At 39.5% G+C, this 9,231-nt stretch overlaps 1 protein-coding gene across 3 annotated transcripts in view; it reads left to right on the top strand.

Annotated features, from left to right (window-relative positions):
- Positions 1 to 613: 613 nt before the first annotated feature.
- Positions 614 to 9,231, top strand: part of FRY (FRY microtubule binding protein) — a 249,737-nt gene continuing 241,119 nt past the window's right edge. The window contains exon 1 of one of the 3 annotated variants that reach the window (XM_072993766.2): positions 614 to 710. The gene's annotated coding sequence lies outside the window, so the exon portion shown is untranslated. Of the gene's footprint in view, positions 711 to 1,229; positions 1,832 to 9,231 lie in introns of those variants that run through there. The other 2 variants (XM_078389991.1, XM_078389990.1) reach the window with 2 other exon arrangements.

Here is a 9,231-nt window from a genome sequence, read left to right as displayed (position 1 = left end):
CAAGGAATATTTTGCTGCCTGAATATAATGCACAAGGTCCAATAAGTTATTTCAGCACTTATGCTAGGAAAATAGAATTTACTATTAGTCTTATACTACAATTTAACCTAATTCTCAGTCTAACCCACTTTTTATGGTTATTGTGATTACCTTTAGACACAAGCACAGGGACAATGTTGAGAAGGAAAAAAAGAACTCAGTATGCTGGTTTTTTGGGGGGAGGGAATAAGTTATTATTCTCTCACTGCTTTACTACAGCTATGGATTCAGATTGTAAACTGTTTGGGGCAGGGACCTGTCTTTTACTGATGTTACTTTGCAAAGTGCCATGTCTTCTCATGGCGCAATAATAATGATACTGTACCAACTGGGAAGAATGGAGGGGTTGTCTTTGTTCTTGTCTGTTGCAAGGACCAGGGAAAGATAGGAAGATGCGTGGAAATAACATAAAGTGCATACACAGGAGTCTGGAAGCAGGCCAGGCAAAGCCCTCCTGCCCTCCTTTTCTCCTCAATCCGCCAGCCTTCCCGGCCGCCGCCCCCCTTTCCTGAAGGGGGCACCAGGACCCAGGTGCGAGGCAAGGCAGTGCCAGGCTGTGTGAAGGGCGGGCTCTGTCAACGCAACGTCGGGAGGGTGGGGAACGGGCGCCACTTGACAGGAGGGAGGGAAGAGTCGTCGTCGTCGTCAGCACCGGCGGCGGGCAAAATAGGGTGAGTGGAGGCGAAGGGGGCTCTCTAGGAATCCGCTCCCCACCACCCTCGCAACGGCGGCGCTGGGCACGAATGGAGAGCGTCTCCGTCTCTCTCTTTCTCTCGCTCTCTCGCTCTCTGAGGGGGCGACTGGGGGGGGGAGGAGATGAGCGGGCTCAAAGCCACGCCTAGAGCCGTGGGGAGAAGGAGAGGGGAGGAAGCCTGAAAGGTCCCCATTCCGCCCTCATGGTCCATGTCTTTTATATTTGTTGTTGTTCCATTTTTCTCCTTCCAAAGCCTTGCTGAAAGTTTCCGTGATGTCCAACCTGAGGAGGGAGTTGGGAATTATTCTCATGCCGCTTCACTCCCTTCTCGCCTTCACCTCTATGGGTCTTCTCCCCGTTTCTCTTCATCCCCTTTTTCCCGGTGGACTTTGAACCCTATCTCCTCCTCCTCCTCCTCCTCCCGGTCGTCTTCCAGCATCTCCCGCCCTCCTCGACATCCCCCTCCATTTATCATCTCTAAAGAACACCCACGCTCGTTCGGTTTGCCTTCCTTCCTTCTGAAGGTGCCATGAATTTGTAGTTTTCTCTACAGAATTACAGCACACACACCCCCGGGTGTGCTACTCATCCTCCTGCTTTTTCTTGTCACCCCTACATTGTCTTTTCTTTCCCTAAGGGCATGCCCTCAGACTGTTTGCCAGTTTGGAAAGAACAACAAAAGCCATTTATCATCCTTCATCTGCAGACACTACATCCGTTCAGTCCTCCTCTGGGAACTGGGGTGTCTTAATATCTGCCTTAAATAGCTTCTTCCCCCACTTTTGTTTGCTTATTTCTTCAGTACCAACATGAAGATCAATGGGGTGGTAACGGATTTGCTGTTCTCTTTGGCTTGAACTAAAGCTTGAGAAATACAGTACTCCCTTGCCATATGCTCAGTGTGCCAGCTAGCTTATTTTTGGATGTATTTTATATTTATGTGCCTTTATAAATAGAGTAATCCCTATTTAAATGCTGAAAAGGAAGTGACTTCATCAGCTATTTCTAAGAATATTTTAATACATATTACTAAATAGGGTAATTTTGAAGCTTTCTGTCTAGACTGATGCAGACTGTCCTAGCTATCTTTATGTGGAGGTAAGTTACACTGAAGTCACTGGAACTTTTAAAAAATGGGAGTTTTTTTAGTATTGTTTTGTATATTTTACTAATACAAAATTTTTATATTATATTAATATAAAATATACTAGTATACATTTGCTATATGCTCAGCATTTAGTAAAAACATAACTTTTAATATCAATGTATTTTTGTTCAGAGTGATATATTTGCTAGATGTGTTAATTTACCGTGCTAGGCTTTTAAAAATAGTAATTTGTACTGAAGTGTTATATTAAGTGGAGGTAGCCCTCCTTTACCTTTAATTCCATTAAACACAGCTATTAAATTGCTACAAGCAATAATTTGTAAGAAGGGGAGCCACTTAACTTTAACAGATGCTATCTTTTCCTGATTGGGTAATACAGTATTAACCTTTGGTGCCATTAAGAGCAATAGATCAGTATATTACTAAGTTGCTTAAAAACTGTGAAGAACATCTGATGTGTAACATTTATTCCTGTGCGCAGAAGTATCAATTTTAATTTCAATACCATTTATTCTGATAGGCTGTTAAAGCTTCTCATTGATTGTATCAGCCATCATTCTTGGCTATGTTGACCAAAGCTGATGGGAGTTGTAGTCCAGCAACATTGGGACCGTCACACATTCATTTTACTGGTGTTAGGCTAAAACACCCTTTACGGTCAGGTGTCAGTTTCTGTGTGAAAAAATCTTGCAGAAGTACTGCTAAAATGGCAATACCATAGGCTAAATCCACTTTTCATCCCAACTAGTGCATATTATTACTGAGTAACAAGCCCTAGTCATTTCTATGTGTATACTCTAGTTGGGATAAAATTTGGATGTAGACATACACAGTTGTATTTTGCATTATGAAAATAAATGTTTATTGGTTTCACTTTTTTAACCTCTTGCATTTTCATCAGATACTGTATATTTACTGCATATTTTTGTCTTAATGTTGGGCATCTGGGGTGGAGGGTTTTGTTGTGTTGTGTTACTGAGTGTAAACCATGTAGAGTAATGTTTTGCACTAAGTCAGAAGTATAGAAATGTATTAAATAAATAAATAAATTTACATAAAAATTATTCCTTATTTCATTTTAAACACCTTTAATGAGATAACATGGGTGTTTAGGGAGATAACAGAGTCAGATTTTAAAACTGAGAATAAAATATGATTTTTTGCATCATAATTCCAGTCGAATGGAAAGCACTGTCAGATGTTCACTCATGTTTCTTTATTTAGAAAGTTGACATAACCCAAGACCCACTTGTGCTGCTTTCATCTGCAGTTAAGATTGTCTAACTTTTTTCCTGGTCTATGATGCATGTTATTAATGTGAAGTGTTAAGTAAAGTGTTAAGTGCAGGTGGGCTTGAGGCAACTGCTCATCATTACTAATGATATAGCTCACATATAGCACTTTGAAGTATTCAATGCATGTCATGTATGATGTTAAGAAATGGAAACAGAGAATAAGGGATGTAAAAAAAGGATGCTGACATGGTTGTCATGATATGTTACGAGCAACCATTTAAAATATGTAAATACATCAGCATCATGAAGCTGGCAAAAGGGTGACACATGAGTGAAAGGAATACTAGAAGGCAAGAAAGGAAGAAAGGGGTATTAAGAGAAAGTTTTAAAAGCTGAATAAATTATTTGCAGTGGCCTTCATAGAAGGAGATGTAAAGCAGACACCCATGTCGGAATTGACATTTTCCAGGCAGAGTCTAAGAAATTAAGGAAAACAATGTGTAAAGAGATGAAATTCTAGAACATATTGACAAATTGAAAGCAGGCAAATTACTTTGTCCACTTGGTATACACCCAAGAATCCTTAAATAACTCAAATGTGCAGTTGCTAATCTTTTAACAAAAACATGTAACATGTCCCGGAAATTAGCTTCCATATTAGAAGACTGGAAAGTGGCCATTATAATCATAGAATCATGAAGCTGGAAGAGGCCTATAAGGCCATTGTGTCCTGCCCTCTGCTCAAAGCAAATCAAAGGATATCTGCCAGGTGGTTGTCTAAATTTCTCTTGAATGCCTCCAGTGTTGGAGTACTCATCACTTCTCAAGGTAATTCGTTCCATTGCCATACTGCTCTAACAGTTAGAAAGTTTTTCCTGATATTCAATGAAATCTGGCTTCCTGTAACTTGAGCCCATTTTTAAAATGGTTTCTAAAGATGGTCAAGGAAATTAAAGAATTTTTAATGCTCTGTGTGGTCGACAGCCCACACGTCACTCCTGTCAGTCATTTTAGAGCTCTAGTACAGGAGCCTATGACAAGACAAGAGGGGCGGAGTCAACAGAACTGTGTGTGACAGAGTCAGAGAGAAGACTGTAAAGTGTTTAGACAAGATATTGGACAGTTGGTTTGTTCGTCGTCGTTGTCGTTTAGTCGTGTCCGACTCTTCGTGACCCCATGGACCAGAGCACGCCAGGCCCTCCTGTCTTCCACTGTCTCCCGGAGTTGTGTCAAATTCATGTTGGTTGCTTCGATGACACTGTCCAACCATCTCATCCTCTGTCGTCCCCTTCTCCTCTTGCCTTCACATCCTCTGTCGTCCCCTTCTCCTCTTGCCTTCACAATCCTCTGCCGTCCCCTTCTCCTCTTGCCTTGGTTTGTTAGATAATATTAAAGAGTTAAAAGGAATTAGAAGTACTGTACATATTCAGAGAATATATTGAGACCTTGATTAAAGTAAATGAATACAAGCAAGCTTACAAGTAATCAAATCCACATTTATTGAATGAATGACAATAGAACATCAATGATTTTCCTTCTGTGATTTACTTACTCCATAAATAAACCTGGTTATATTTGGCATTAAGAGTGAGAGATTCCTAATTGATATAGTGAGGATAATATCCTCTGGTGGCAGCAAAAAAGGGGAAAAGAACAAGTTGTGTCCGAAGGTGAACTTGTGTACAGGGGTCACTGGGGGTGCGTGACAGTCTGTTTTGTATAAATTGTTGGGAAGTTATTAAAGATAAAATTATCAGTCATGTATCAGGATTTGTGAAGGATGAATCAGCACAGTTTCCGTCAAATTAAGTTATTTTTAATTAGCCTTTTTGGAGTTCTTTGAGCTTGTTGTCAAGTATGTGTAATGGAATGATTCAATAGATACTGTGTCCCTGGACTTTCATAATGACTTTCCAGCAATGCCTCTCATCAGAGGTTTCTCAGTAAACTTCACAGTCATGGGGAAAGTGGAGAATTCCTCTAATGAATTGGAAACTAGTCAGAAACAGGAGGCAAAGAGTAGGAATAAACAGTACTTCCTCAGTGCAAAAGTATGAATAATGAGGTCCCTAGAGATGTGTATTGGGTGCTTTAAAACTTTTTCAGAAATAATTGGGGCAGCAATGAAATGGCCAAGTAATAGCCTCGCATCTTTGGAACATCCTTCCTGTAGAGATCCACCAAGCCTTTAAGAAATTGCTAAAGCCCAGTTTCTTTGAAGAAGCCTTAGAGACATCCCCCCATTAACTATGAGCATTCTCAAACATTCTCTTGTTGAATGAAGATCTAGCACAATACAAAAATGAATTCTGTGTAAAAACCTATTGCTTTAGAATGAAGGATGGAATGGGATACTTTAATCTAGTCACATAGAATTTACAGTCACCATAAGTAATAGTTTGGTCATGTAAACAAAGTCTCATGAGTGGCACTGTAGATATGGAAATAGTCTCTTTCTTGCAACAAATATGTTTGCTGTATGTACTGTGTCATTAGCTATGTACAGAGGTATTATTCTGGATAGCATTATTCTTTGCTCCTGAATATATTTTGAAAAAAATGTCAACAGAGTGTTTTCCCTTTGGATTCATTTCAGCTTTGTGCTGAGCCATCTGGGTCAGTAATGGTGCTGCTGCTGAATTCTCCTTGATCCTGTGTGTGTGTATGTATGTGTTGACCTTTGTTCTTCAAGCCATGAGAATGAACCCCAAATCTACATATGTGAGAGCTTCTTAGCATGACAGAAAGGCACTCTGCTTCATTTAGTCATTCTCACATTTTTATTACAGTTCACTAATTTAAGAACTGTGGCTTTCAAAGTAGGCCATAAGGTTAGGCTTTGTGAGCAATGATGCAAATAAATTTCTCTATTTAATCCAATTAAAAATATCTTGCGCTGACATTTTGGCTGCCTTTTTGGAGGATATATGAATGTAGTAGATCTATAAATGGTCTGCTGTCAGGAGTGGAGGAAGTTTTGCCCCATGTGCTTATCTTTCTCCTTTAGTAAAGATGGAGCCCTGCCTGTCTTATGATAGTTGCCATCTGCTGCTGATGAACATGTAGTATTTGTGATGGTTTTTTTAAAGACAGGAAGACAAGCCTCCTTCTGTTCAGTTCAAGATGATTTAAGTAGTTGTGATTCTGCCTTTTCAGACAGGAGCTTTCTTCCTTGCATGATCATCATCTTGTGAACCAGAGTAGTGTCTTCTTAGCATGCTATTTTATATGTGATATGCCTGAAATTGTTTGCCAAAATAAATCTGTTGTTTAAATATTACCACCACCACCTCACCCATGATTCTACACTGTTAGTCCACCAGTTATTTTGGACTTCACCCCCCAGAAGCTCCATTCTTCATGACCAGTAGTTAGGGATCCTGGGAGCTGAAGTCTAAAACATCTGGGGAACCACTGTCCTACATATATTTCTGTCAGCGAAACAGTTTGTTACTGTATGGAGAACATGCTGTATTTTCAGATGGCTAAGATTCTTACTTGGTTGGTATAAAGAAAGTGATAGAGTGCAGAGTGGAATTTAGCTGGTTTAGATAGTTTTCTAAGTAGGCCTGGAAATTACTAATTTGTAAAAAATGTTAATAGCCTTTTGAGAGTTAGCAAAGGGAACCAAGTTTCCTTTGTTCTGGGATTGGTTATCTTGATGCATTTTAATGCTGGGCATAGAGCAGGAGTCCTATCTGCTCTATGCCCTGAGGAGTATCAGTATTTTTTTAAAAAGCAGATCTTGCAACTGCACAAATGTCCCATAAGACAATGAAATCCCCAAGGTTCTGTGTTCTGACCAGTGTTTTTTAACTTGTTCATAAATTACCTGGAGCTGGGCTGAGCAGGGAGGCAGCCAAATTTGATGATAGCACCAAATTATGTAGGGTTCATAAAACAAACAAGAGTAACAAGAAGCTCCAAAAAGAGTAGCAAGGAGCTCCAAGTAGGGTGAATGGTATTGAAATGCAAATAAAGCAAAGCGTGTTGCTTATATACGGCCTCATAGTGCTTCAAGCATTCTCTGGGCGGTTTACAAGTTAATTATGCAGGCTACACATTGCCCCCCCCTCCAGCGAGCTGGGTACTCATTTTACCTACCTTGGAAGGATAGAAGACTGAGTCAACCTTGAGCCGGCTAGCTGGCATTGAACTCCAGGTGGTGAGCACAGTTTTGGCTGCAGTACAGCAGTTTAACCACTGCACCACGACCCAAACATGGGTCAATGTAAACAAGAACAAAGTGATTCACATCAGGACAGAAACTCTAGGGTCATACATACACTGAACTGGTTGGCAGAGCTGTGGCATATAGCTTGATGGAAATGTCACTCAGTGTCTGGCTGCTGTCAGAAAAGCACATTCCACATTGGAGATTATTAGGAAAGGCCTTAATAGTAAAGCTACAAAACTCATAATAGATTTCTATAAATCTGTGGTGCAATTGTGTTTGGAATACTATTGGGTAGATCAGACTTTGGTCTAATTTAGCAGGCCTTTAGTTGTGTTATGCTCAATGCAGAAATCTATAGCTGTTTGGCCAAATTGCACCATAGTTGCAGAGTGAAATATTAGGGTGATAATGATGATGGTATGGTAAATTGGGAAGCCACATGAAAAGTGGTTGAATATAGGAGTCAACGTAAGACCTCCTATTGTAAAAATTTCAGTGGGCCATATGTTTCAGAGTAGGATGCCAACAGAGTAAGGACAAGTGGCAGTGATCTTTGTTTGAGGTATTCTTCACCAATAGCTCCCAACCTATGGTATTCTGCATACTATCCATCTATTCAGGCACCTTACTCCTACTATGATAGAAACAAAAAGGGCACTTTTTCTGACCAGGACATTTATATGTTTACAGGGGTTTTGTTTTTATGTTTATCGTTCATGACATGTTGGTCGACAAGAGGAACGGCAGATTAGGAAAAAACAGTTTGAAATCCTGTTGCATAGCAGTATAAGTCACAACTAAGTAGGTGAATTGAATAAACGGGGATTTGATGAGTCCACTCTTCCATTAATTCAGTGGGCCTAGTTGCAACTTACCTAATTGAGTAACAGGATTTCAGCCAATGTGTACAAGGTTACTACTTAATAAATCAGATCTGTCAGTAACAGGTAAGGTTGGCAAGAGATAAACTTGCAGGAGAGCATGGGACTGTGGGAGAGTGAATTCTTAGTACTGTAACTACAGTAGAAGGAAAATTCTACATCCCATATACACGATTTCCCTGTATCACTAGTTTTACGTGTTGAGAACTGCTGCTGGCAAGAAACAGCACTTCAGAATTACAGGAGGACATTTGTTTGTTTGTTTTTGTTTGTTTGTTTGTTTGTTTAATTTATACCCCACCCATCTAGACCGAAGTCTACTCTGAGCAGACATGGGACTGAGAGAGTAAATTCTTTCTATGTAATGAAAATGCTACGTTCCATCTACACATGTTTTTATTTAGCACTAGTGGTGAGAATCCTTGTTCTATACCATATAGGTACATGAATGAAAAAGATACACAGTTTTAGTGTTTATTAGATTTAAAATTAATATTGCATACTGAATAAGTAGACCTGAAGTTATAGAAACTGATCTTATAAGTCACAGAGTGCTTTATAACAAAACTATGTGTTGTGAAAAGACAGCTTGCCTGCAAAACGTGGCCTTCTATAAAAGATTTTTAAAATAAGTAGTTCATATATGGGTGTTACAGAGGAAATGTTTTGGAAGTTATCTTGACATTGACTACAGTTTACTGATTAACATTTAGCTCAAAAGAAAGATTTCTGGAGCTTAAGAATTTGATAAAACAGAAAACTAGATTGTTACATATAAGGAAAATTATAATACTTCGTTCTTGTAGCCCTAAGCAATTAGAAAAGTAAGAAAGAAAATGAGATCTTTGTAGTAGTATGGGAAATGGTACGGGGGGGGGGGGCTCACAAAGTAGGGCTAGCACTGAAAATTGCCTTTTTTTCCCTGTTCATGAACATCTCTACTGGAACAGAGAATCTTTGACAGCAAAAGAACACCAATTGAATATAACCAGAGTTGTGCCATCTGCTGAAGCTGTCTTGCATGAGCGTAAAATTATTGATGGCGTTGGTGTTATAATTATTTGTGTTTCTAGTTTATAGCCTTGAATTAAAATAAT

This window comes from Pogona vitticeps, chromosome 3 (assembly GCF_051106095.1).
Source record: "Pogona vitticeps strain Pit_001003342236 chromosome 3, PviZW2.1, whole genome shotgun sequence".
Taxonomy (NCBI): Eukaryota; Metazoa; Chordata; class Lepidosauria; order Squamata; family Agamidae; genus Pogona; species Pogona vitticeps.
This window is presented reverse-complemented; position numbering and strand designations above follow the sequence as displayed.